We start from the raw sequence: 10646 nt of genomic DNA, 5'->3' as shown, positions 1-10646 counted from the left end.
CATATGAGGACATTGCCAAAATCATTAGTAGAGAAATACAGATCATAATAATAGGATAACTGAACAGATGCTTTTTTCCAAGGAAGACATGCAAATGGCCAATAAGCACATGAAAAGGTGCTCAACTTTCCTATCATTAGGGAAATGCACATCAAAACCACAATGAGATACCATCTTGCACCCATTAGGATGGCTACTATCAAACAACCAGAAAATAACAAGTGTTGGTGAGGATGTGGAGAAATTGAAACCCTTGTGCACTGTAGGTGGAAATGTAAAATGGTGCGGCCACTAGGAAAACTGTATGACAGTTCCTCAAAAACTTAAGACTAGAATTACTATATGACCCAGCAATTCTAATTCTGGGCATATACCCGACAGAATTAAAAGCAGGATCTCAAAGAGATATTTGTGCACTCATGTTTGTAGCAGCATTATTCACAAAAGCAAAAAAAATGGAAGCTAAGTGTCCATTGACAGATAAACGGATAAACAAAATGTGGTCTATGCCTACAACTGAATATTATTCAGCCTTAAAAAGGAAGGAAATTCTGACGCATGCTACAGCATGGATGAACCTTGAGGACGTTATGTTAAGTGAAATAAGCCAGTCAGAAAAAGACAAATACAGTATGATTCCACTTATATGAGATACTTAGAGTTGTCAAAATCATAGAGACAGAAAGTAGAGTGGTGGTTTCCCAGGGCTGGGGGAGGGGGCAATGGGAGGTCAGTGTTTAATGGGTACAGGGTTTCGGTTTTGCAGGATGAAAGCTTCTTGAGATGGATAGTGGTGATGGCTGCACAACAATGTGAATGTGCTTAATATTACTGAACTATACTTAAAAATGGTTAAGACGGTAAGTGTGTTAGGTGTATTTTACCACAACTTAAAACAACAACAATAAAATATCACATTACACGTATGCCGGTAGGCGGAATTCCAAGATGAGCCCCAGTGCCCAAGCCCTTATATAATCCTTTCCCCTTGAGCGTGGGCAAGGCTGTAACTTGCCTCTAACATAACAAAGGTGATGGCTGTCAACCCCTGATTGGGTTATGCTACATAGAAAAGTAAAGCAATTTGCCGATGTAATTAGAGTCCCTAATCAGTGGACTTTAAATTAATCAACAGAGTTTATCCTAGGTGAGTCAAACCTAATCAGGTGAGCCCTTTAGAAAAGGATGCAGAGGTCAGAGACTCTCTCTCCTGCTGACCCTGAAGAAGAAAGTTACCTTGAGTTCTGCAACCACAAGGGGGTGAATTCTGCCAACAACCTAAGGCAGCCTGGAAGCAGATCTTTCTCCAGTTGAGCCTCTGAGGAGAATGCAGCCTAGCCAATACCTTCATTGCAGCCTGAGCAGAGGACCCAGCTAAGCCATGCCCAGACTCCTGGCCCATAGAAAATGGGAGATAAAAAGTGTGTGTTATTTGAAACCATGAAGTTTGTGGTAACTTGTTACACAGCAGTAGAGAACTAGTGCAATCTATTAGACAGGCCAAACTTAGCTGGATAAGATGGGCGTTGGTGTTGGGTGCACATGTGGGATGTTGGTGATGGGGCTGCTTATGGGAGCGCAGCCCCTGTGGAGGTATTTTAATCAATGGTACACACCCCCTACAACCCTGCAACTCCATCTCCAGGTATAGATGCAAAAGAAATGGACAGAGGTCCACAGGACGTGCATATCATGCATGTCCACTGCAGAGTTCTTTGTGATGGTGTGGGGAGCAAGGAGTGCTGGAGGCAACCTAGGGGTCCACCTCGGGGAGAACGGAAAGAAAAGTGGGAATGATTCACACCGTGGAGAATAAAGCAGCAGCTGGGAGAGATTTGCTGCACAGAAAGCAACCTGGATGGGCCTTAAAACAATGCTGAGTTTAAAAAGAAACAACATGAGAGTCAAAACACTACCCTTCACACAGACAATATCCATCTTGAGGAACACATACAATGATGGGGGGGGAGCCCATTAGCATGTTGCCTATGCAGAGGAAGGGAATGGGAGTGGGGTATAGAGATAAAAGACAATAAATAAAACAAGAGAGGGGTTTTATGTGGACCAAAGATGATAATGCGCCAAGGAGCTTAACTCAACTTGAGAGAAGAATGAACAGCACCTGAGATCCAGCGGAAGTGGCGCCACAGCAGTGTCCACTCCTGCAGAAGGGGCAGTTCAGTTGGGCAGGTAGAGAAAGAATCAGCAAATGCTACTACGGTGGGGAACATGCTGTGAGAGCAACAAAAGAGAGATTAATTCTGCCTGACAGGGAATTGTGCCTTATATTAATAACGACTTCTAACGTGAGTGACAGAAAGCCCAGCTCAAATAGTTATGGTGTTTTTTTTTAAACAAAGGACATTTATTGACACAAATGACTGAAGAGTCCAGAGGTGGGTTTGAGGCATAGGTTGATTCTGGTGCTCAGATAATGTCATCTGATGTCCCTTGATGCCTTTCCAATCTGCTTTCCTCTGGGTTGGTTTCATTCGCAGGCTGACTACCCTGGATGACAAAGATGGTCCCCACCAACGCCAGCTGTATCCTCTCCAGCTAACCAATGCAGAAGTGTGGGCATCCGTTTCCCAAAGGTTCCCCCAAAACCCTAGGACTGACCTACTTCAGCCCAGAATGAGTCACATGCCCCTGCCTGAGCCAACCCATATGACTCTGATGGCCACACTAGAGTGGCATAACTGCCTGGGACAGTAAGGGAATTCTGGCACAGGGAATGGCCCAAGCAGGAGCTCAGCCACGTAAAGCTGGACCAGCAGCACATGAAGTTGCTTGTCGCCTGGCTCAGGCATGGCAATCCCAGGGCGGCAGGCACCGCTGGAGCCTCTGGGCGGGAGAGCGGCATGGTGGGACCAGCAATCTGCAGACCTGCAATTGGCAGCTGGCGGTGGGTGGCTTGGGGGGAGCAGTGACATTCAGGCCTTCTAGCATTTCCTCCAAGAAAGAAAATGCTTCAAGGAGTGCTTCCCTCTAGACCCTTCTCCCTGCCAAAGAGTCCTTTTCCCAGAAAGCAAAGAGGCTAGCATGTTCAGAGTGTTCTGGACACAAATGACTGGGGGAGGGCCCTCTTGGGGTCCTGGGTCATGGCAAGAGAGAGCTCATGTGGAAGCAAATCTATATAATCAGTTGCCAGAAAAGTACTTAACTGGCCTGTATTCATCTTGCACCCAGCAAGCGGTGGAGACAGAATGGTCATACTTCCTCCACAAAAACCCATTCTGGTCCAGCCCCAGGGCCTGGGGAGTCTCCAGCACTTACCCACCAGCCTTTCCGCCCCGCCCCGCCCACAAGCAGCTGGTGGGTGGCTGATGGCATTGTCTCCAGGGCCACCCGGGGCCATGCTGGGCTGGTGGGGGGAGGTGGTTCTGAGGGTTCAGGAATGGCCTTCCTTTATGCGGCCCCCACGACACCTCCCCCGAAACCACTCCTCCCCACTCCTCCCTACTCCTCCCCACTCCCTGGGGTTTTGAACACAGTTCTCGGCCTCTCCCTGGCTGTAATGGGCAGCGTGGTTATGTACTAAGCAGCCAGCCCCACAAGGCTGAGCTCCAACTGTTGTGCAAAGAATGGGCAGTAGTGCTCTTGCCCAGAGTGGGGCTGCTTGGTGCTGCTCTGCACCTGCCCCTGGAGCAGGAACTCAAGCAGAGGGAAATGTGTGGACTAGAGTGCTTTCAGCTGCAAGGAACAGAAGGCCCAACTCAAAGGGGCTTAAACAATAAGGGAGATGTGCCTCCTGCACAAAGAAGCCCAGAGGTACGACAGCCCACAGCTGGTTATTTCAGTGCTGCGGTGACATCAACAGAGACCAGGTTGCTTCCACCTTTCCATGCTGCCCTCCTCAGTGGGCCAGTTCTGTTCTCAGGCCAGCATCCCTCACAATGACAAGATGGCTGCCACAGTTCCAGGCGTCACATCCAAACTTGACAACACCCACCAGAGGAGACCACCTCTTCCTGGATATGTCTTTTTAAGAGTGAGGGAACTTTTCCCAGAATCCTCCTAGTGGTTTCTGTCATATCTCACTGACCAGAATTGCATCACGCACCCATTCTTGGTCAGTCTCCAGCAGAGGGCACAGGAAAACCATGACTGTCTTAAAGGGCGTGGACTACCCCAACAGCATAGTATTCTGATTGTCCGGCAGATGCCCTGGCAGCATCTACTGCACCGGGACACGGAGGTTCTTTCTGCTCAGAGATCGGAGGAGAGAGGATTGGGGTTCTAGTCTTATTTTCTCCACGAGTCACTGTCTGATCCTGGACAAGTCAGGTCCCCCTCAGTCACCTACCCAGTAGGCATTCTCTCTTCATACCTTACCAACACAACCCTGATTTGGCTTGGTGGCACTATGACCAGCCAGGGGATGGATCATGACTGTGCAAACAGTTGTGGCAGCACCTCTGCCCTTTGTTAAATACTTGCCTTGGGCAGCTCCTACTGCAACTAGGGGTAACCATGTGACCTATACCCAGGCAATGAGAAAGAAGGGGGATTCTGCTGGGGTCCTTCTGGGAAAGATTTTCTTCTATAAGGAAAACTCCCTCCCCTTTTCTCCCCTCTGTCCTTTTCTCTTCTTTTCAGTTTTGTTCACCATGAAGTGAGGATGTGATGTTTGGAGCTATGGCAGCCATCTTGCAACAATGAAGGAAATACCAAGAAAATCTCAGACTTGCCAACCTCACACTTTCACTTTATTGGGCTGTGAGACAATTCTGGGACCCCATAGATTTGCTATGTGAGTAACATAAACTCCTCTTCAATTAACCTCCCATTAGCTGATTTTTCTTACTTGCAGTCGAACATACCCTAACTGACACAGAGCTCAGTTTCTTCATCAGTAAAATGAAAAGAATGGCTCCAATGGTGGCCATCCTCCTTTGGGTTCTCTATGACGAGGGAATCCTCCTAGAATTCACCCACCAGGGCACTGGGGAAGATCAGGTTCCTGCCGACCTTCCGCCTGTCCTTGCAAACAAAATGGTGAGATTAGAGAATCCCTGAGCCCTTTCCTTTCCTACCAGGAAACTCCATCTGTGACCAAAATTCCCAGAGGACACAAGTGAGGATCAGTGACAACTGCACGTAACGCAAACACAGAAACCTGACAATAGTGTTATCGATAGAGTGTGTGGGGGTTTTTTTGTTTTTTCTTTTAACTCAAGTAATAAGTCCAGACGCCAAGAGGAGGCTATGGTGGTCAAGCTGCTGGGGTTGGGGCGAGGTTATCGGGGACCACTGTCCTTCCAGCTTCCTACTTTGCCATCCTCAGCAGGTGCCTTCGTCCTCATGGTCACAAGATGGCTGATGCCCCTTCAGGCAGAGCATCGTGCCCCAGAGAGGAATAAGGGGAGGGAGAAGGGCAAAGGTGGAGACCTGCTGGGTCGTCCCAGGAGCCCCGCTCAGAGGACACCTGTCATCAGCCCTACTGCGTTGTGTAGCCATCCTGGACTTTGAGAGAGAGGAAGGGGACAATGCTCTCAGGTCAGAAGCCCTGGGACTCCGCCCAGCGCTGCTTCCCCTGCCCTCTGTGACCCAGACGGTTCAGTTAACGCCTCAAGCTCAGCAGCCTGGTCTGCCTGGCACAGAGGTAGGATGAGGGCCGCCTGCATGAGGGTCCCCAGAAGGCCAGGGCGCTAGTCTAGGGACCTAGGGCAGGTGTGGGGTTGGGAAGGGTGCCTTATTCAAGGATTTTTTATTTCAAGTGATAGAAATTCATTCAACTTATCTACAAAGGAAAAAGGGGTGGGTGGGGATTTATTCTGAGGACGTATGGTACATCTCAGGATGGGCAGGAGGAGCAGTCAGACCTCGGGAAGGACTGGCCCGGAGCTGGAGGCCCTTGGAGATGGAAGCAGCTGCTCCCTCTGGCTCTTCTGGGCCTCGGGGCCGCCTGCTTCTGCTCTTCTCCCCATGCCAAGCTGCACCTCTTTCCCTCTGGGTGAAGGGAAGCTTTCTTAGCCCTCAGCTCTGAGTTCCCACAGACAGTGGACTGCTGGCGCCTCTGAATTCTTATTTCAAATTCCTGAGAGAGAACACCTGATGGTCTGGTTCATCCTTGTGTCCATCTCTTGCCCCATCAATCCAGCCATAGGATTAGAGCAGTTCCCAGAGAAAACGGATTGGACGAGGCTGACCAACACACCCAAAACATCAACTCCAGGAGAGGGGAGAAGCAGAGGGAAAGGGTCCTCTCAGAAATGTGGGGGAGGGATGGGCATGTTCCATTGTGGACCTGTGCCTCAGGGACCCGTGAGAAGGGTGGCTAGTTGAGGGCAGACTTTAGGTGTCCTGATGTGTCTTCATTAAATACTACTTTAACCTTACTGTGTGTCACCTCAAGTCTTTATTTTGTAAATAGCAGAAGATCCAATTCAAATGGTTTGAATAAAGGAAATTTGTTGATTCACCTAACTGAAAATTTAGAGCCAGGGAGGGCCTCAGGCATGGCTTGATCCAGAGGTTCAAGATGGCACCATTTCCTTGCAGTTCTCTGCAAATTACTGTCATTTCAGGCTGGCTTTCCCCCTGTAGCAAAAATGGCTACAGCTGTTCCAAAGCTTCCAGGTGGACTCAACCTCTAGAGCAGAGAAAGCTCTTTCATTCCAGTATTTCAATGAAGTCCTGAGATTTGCTCTGATTGGCCTGGCTTGTGCCACATGCCCCCTCCTGAACAAGTCAGTTCCTGTGTATGTAGGGAGCAGGTAGGGGATAACTTGCTGATTGGCTCAGTCAAGTCACATGCTCCCGCTCCCCATCTACTTCACAATGGAGTCTCCTTCTTTGGGATCACATGATCCCCAAACAGATCTCAGGGGACTGTAGGAAAGGAAAAGGGGGAAATGAGGCATGTCCCACGTCAGTCATCTCCAAGATCTGACCAGTTTGAACAGGACAAGAAAACAGATGTACAAGGTACTGGCATATAGGAGGCAGAAGAGTGGCCCCCAAGATGTGCACATCTCAATCCCCATGGTAATGGGGAATCATAGTTTCAGGTGGAATGAAGGTTGTTAATCAGGTGACCTTAAAATAAGGAGGTTATGGGGCCAGCCCAGTGGTGCAGCAGTTAAGTTTCCACACTCCACTTCAGCGGCCCGGGGTTCGCCAGTTCGGATCTCAGGTGCAGACCTGCACACCGCTTATCAAGCCATGCTGTGGTGGCATCCCATGTATAAAATAGAGGAAGATGGGCACGGATGTTAGCTCAGGGCCAGTCTTCCTCAGCAAAAAGAGGAGGATTGGCTGCGGATGTTAGCTCAGGGCTAATCTTCCTCAAAAAAATAAATAAATAAGGAGGTTGTCCTGATCATCCAGATGAGCCCAAGGTAATCACGGGGCCCCTTAACTGTGGAAGAGGGAGGCAGGAGAGTCAGTGTCAGAACATGTGAACTGACGCTCAACCGGTCATTGCTGGCCTTGGAGGTGGAAGGGGCCAAGAGCCCAAGAAAGCAGGCAGCTCATAGAAGCTGGAAAAGGCAAAAGACGGATTCTCCTCTCCAGCCTCGAGAAAGGCACACAGCCCTGGTGACACCCCGATTTTAACCCAGTGGCCCCTGTGCCAAATTTCTGGCCTCCAGAACTGTAAGACGGTGAATTTGCATGGTTTTAATCCACTGAGTTGGTGGAAAGTTGTTACTGCAGCAATAGGGGACTAACCTACAGTGTTTCAGTGGCTGCCTCCCACAGGCCGGTGTGATGGAGAGGCAGCCTGCGCAGGATGGGCAACAGAAATGTAATGCATGTGCATATGTCACTCTAAATTCCTAGCAGCCACTTTAAAAAGGTAAAAATAACAGGTGAAATTAGTTTCAATAATATATCTTAACCCAGTATATTCAAAATAGTATCATTTCAACATGTAACAATACAAATCAATGAGATATTTTATATATTATTGAACGAGGTAATTTATGGTGTTAATTAGATATTAACAAGATATTTTATGTTCTTTTTCCATCCTAAGTCTTCAGAATCCAGTGTGTGTTTTACACGCACAGCACATCTTAATTTTTCTGACCACATTTCAGGTACTCAGTAGCCACAGGGGGCCAGTGGCTGCCGTGTTGGACAGCACAGGCCTAGTGGCCGTACCTCTGGTGGTTGGGGTGGCAGCGCTGGCATCAGCCAGAACAGGGGTTCATTTGTGAGAGACAAGGGAAATTGCCAACCCCTGCCGGTCTGTGGCTACACGTAAGACATCTGAGAGTCAAGTTCTTTCCTGATTGGGGATCCTCAGTGACCATGAGGTCACTCCTGACTGTGCTTGTGCATCTCAGGGTCCAGAGCTGGGGGCTCAGTCATGGTTGGCTGGAAGCTTAGAGAAGAGGGGTTGTGGCTGCTGGCTTTGGGGGGAAATGGCAGCTTCTTGGGTTGAGCGGGGAAGAGTCCCAGTGGAATATGCACAGGCTAAGAAGAAAATTTTAAAAGCCTGTGCCGGGAACATTCTGCCTCTAAATCGAGTGAGCTGGGAGCAGGGAGCCAACTACAGAGAGAGGGTGAGAGGGCTGCATATTTGGAAAGTGATCAGAAACGGTTACTCAGGCTTTGGACGCAGAGCATCAGAAACTGCAGGAAGAATGAGATCAGCTAAAAAAAAAAATGGGTTTGATCCTCTAGACCAAACAGGAGCCGTGGGGAACAGGCCAAAAATGGAGTGGAGAAGAACAATCAGCCGCTTCCAGGGCTGTGACTCTGCTCCTCTTCTTTGGAGGAACATGGGACCAGCTCAGGAGCAGGCCAAAGGTTATGATGGAGAGGTGGTAGGGAAGGGGGTGGCCAGGAGAGGATGCTCAGCTGGGGCTATGCAGGAGAGGGGCAGAGGGAAAGTCTGCTGCTGACAGGTCATAAGAGTCACCGATGCCTGGGGCCTCAAGAACCCAGGGAAGCCCACCTGGGCCCAGCAGCTCCCGGAGAAGCACTTCCGGTCCAGCCAGCCCTCCCCAGGTGAGCACCAGGGTAGCAGCCCTCAGCCTCTCTCCCCACATTGCAGACAGAAGAGATGTGGAGAAGTCAGACAGGGAGGGAGCTGGTCTGGCCTCCAGCATCCAACGGACCTTACCCGTCCTCTGTGGGCTCAACCTTTAAACTCTTTGCCCAGCACTGTAAAAGTTCCAACCACTATCAGTGGCCAAGCAAATGACCTTGGCTGGAGCATTGTTCCTTTTTTTTAGAGGGGATGTGGGATTCAGGAGGTGAGAGTACTCTTCAGCCAACCAATATATCCTCTCACTTAACCTCACAATAATCATTTGAGGTGAGTACAATCTTACCTGCTTTATGGATGGCGAAACAGAGGCTCAGGGAGGTGCGGGTCATCTGTGTAATAGTCAGGGTAGGCTTGGTTATGCTGCTGTAACAAACAGCTCATGACTTAACACAATGGTTTACTTCTCACTCCCACTGCATGTTCCCCAGGGACACGCTGGGGGATCTGCGCCATGCAGGTCACTCAGGGATTCAGGCTGTTTAAGGCTCTGCTTTCTGAACTGTCGCCTTCAAACTCCCTGGCAGAGAAAGACACAGCTGGAGGGTCATACACTGGCTCTTTTATGCTTGGGTGTGACTTTGCCTAACTAGAAGGTGCTGAGAAGCCTGGGAGAGCATCTGAGAGAGCCTCTGGGATGTCTGATGAGCCACACCCAGGTGGGAAGTGGGAGTAAGATTTTGACTCAGGAGTGTCTAATGTCACAGTCTTGGCTCTCACCTCTACATTGTGCAGCTTCACCTCAAATGACTGTGAAAGCTTGTTGTGAGCTGTATGGTGATATGCAAATTCAAGGGGTGTCAACACCCCAGATGTTCTCATAAACTGCCTCCTTAGCCCGTCCCCAGGCAAAGAGAGCTCTGCAAAAAGGGCCCTTTCAGGCTAGGGGACAGTCAGGTGACAGTACCCCTGCACTCTGGGCCTGCCCTCCCACCTTCCAGCCTGCACGCAATATCCCTGCTCAGTCCCATGACCTTCAACTGCCCTCAGGTTCCTGAGCTCCTTTTCATTCCTGCAGAATCTGGAGCCCCAATCCTCCCCCCAGGTGCCCGCACCAATCCTGGCTGGCAGCAGCCTTGCTAACAGCCTTACTAATCCGTTAATTATCCACTGCTAGTGGAGGAGCCTGTTAATTGAAAACTCAGCTCCCTTCTTTAATTGCCCACCCGCCCGCCTTCCAGCTGTCTCAGCTCCCTCTGGGTTCTCTCCCTTCCCTCGGCGAGGTCCTTGGTTCTCTGCCTTTGGGCCCCTGATTTCTTCCTGATCCATAATGGCACTTGTTACCACCTTCTGCAGAGCAGGTCATTGGGGCTGCTAAGGCTGTGATGTGACTGACAGTCGGGGAGTTACACCCACAGCAGGCGGGAGACACCCCGCTCCTCCCTAGGTACTGTGGGAAGCGGGGGGCAGGTAAAGCGATGTGCCGCAGGAATTATGGAGACGCACTGGGCCAGTGGGAGGACTCGACCCGAGAGCGGGTTTCAACTTAAACAAAAGGCCAAACTGCTCCTGGTGCAGAGCTGGCCGGAGGAGCCGCTGACCAGAGGGGCCGCGGGGAGGCTCAAAAGGGGCTGCGCCAGGGGCCTGCCTCAGTCTCTCCCCTCCTGGAGGGCTTTCTGATCTCCAGCCCTTGAGTCTGGGCCCT

The sequence above is a fragment of the Equus caballus genome, chromosome 15 (assembly GCF_041296265.1).
Source record: "Equus caballus isolate H_3958 breed thoroughbred chromosome 15, TB-T2T, whole genome shotgun sequence".
Lineage (NCBI taxonomy): Eukaryota > Metazoa > Chordata > Mammalia > Perissodactyla > Equidae > Equus > Equus caballus.
This window is presented reverse-complemented; position numbering follows the sequence as displayed.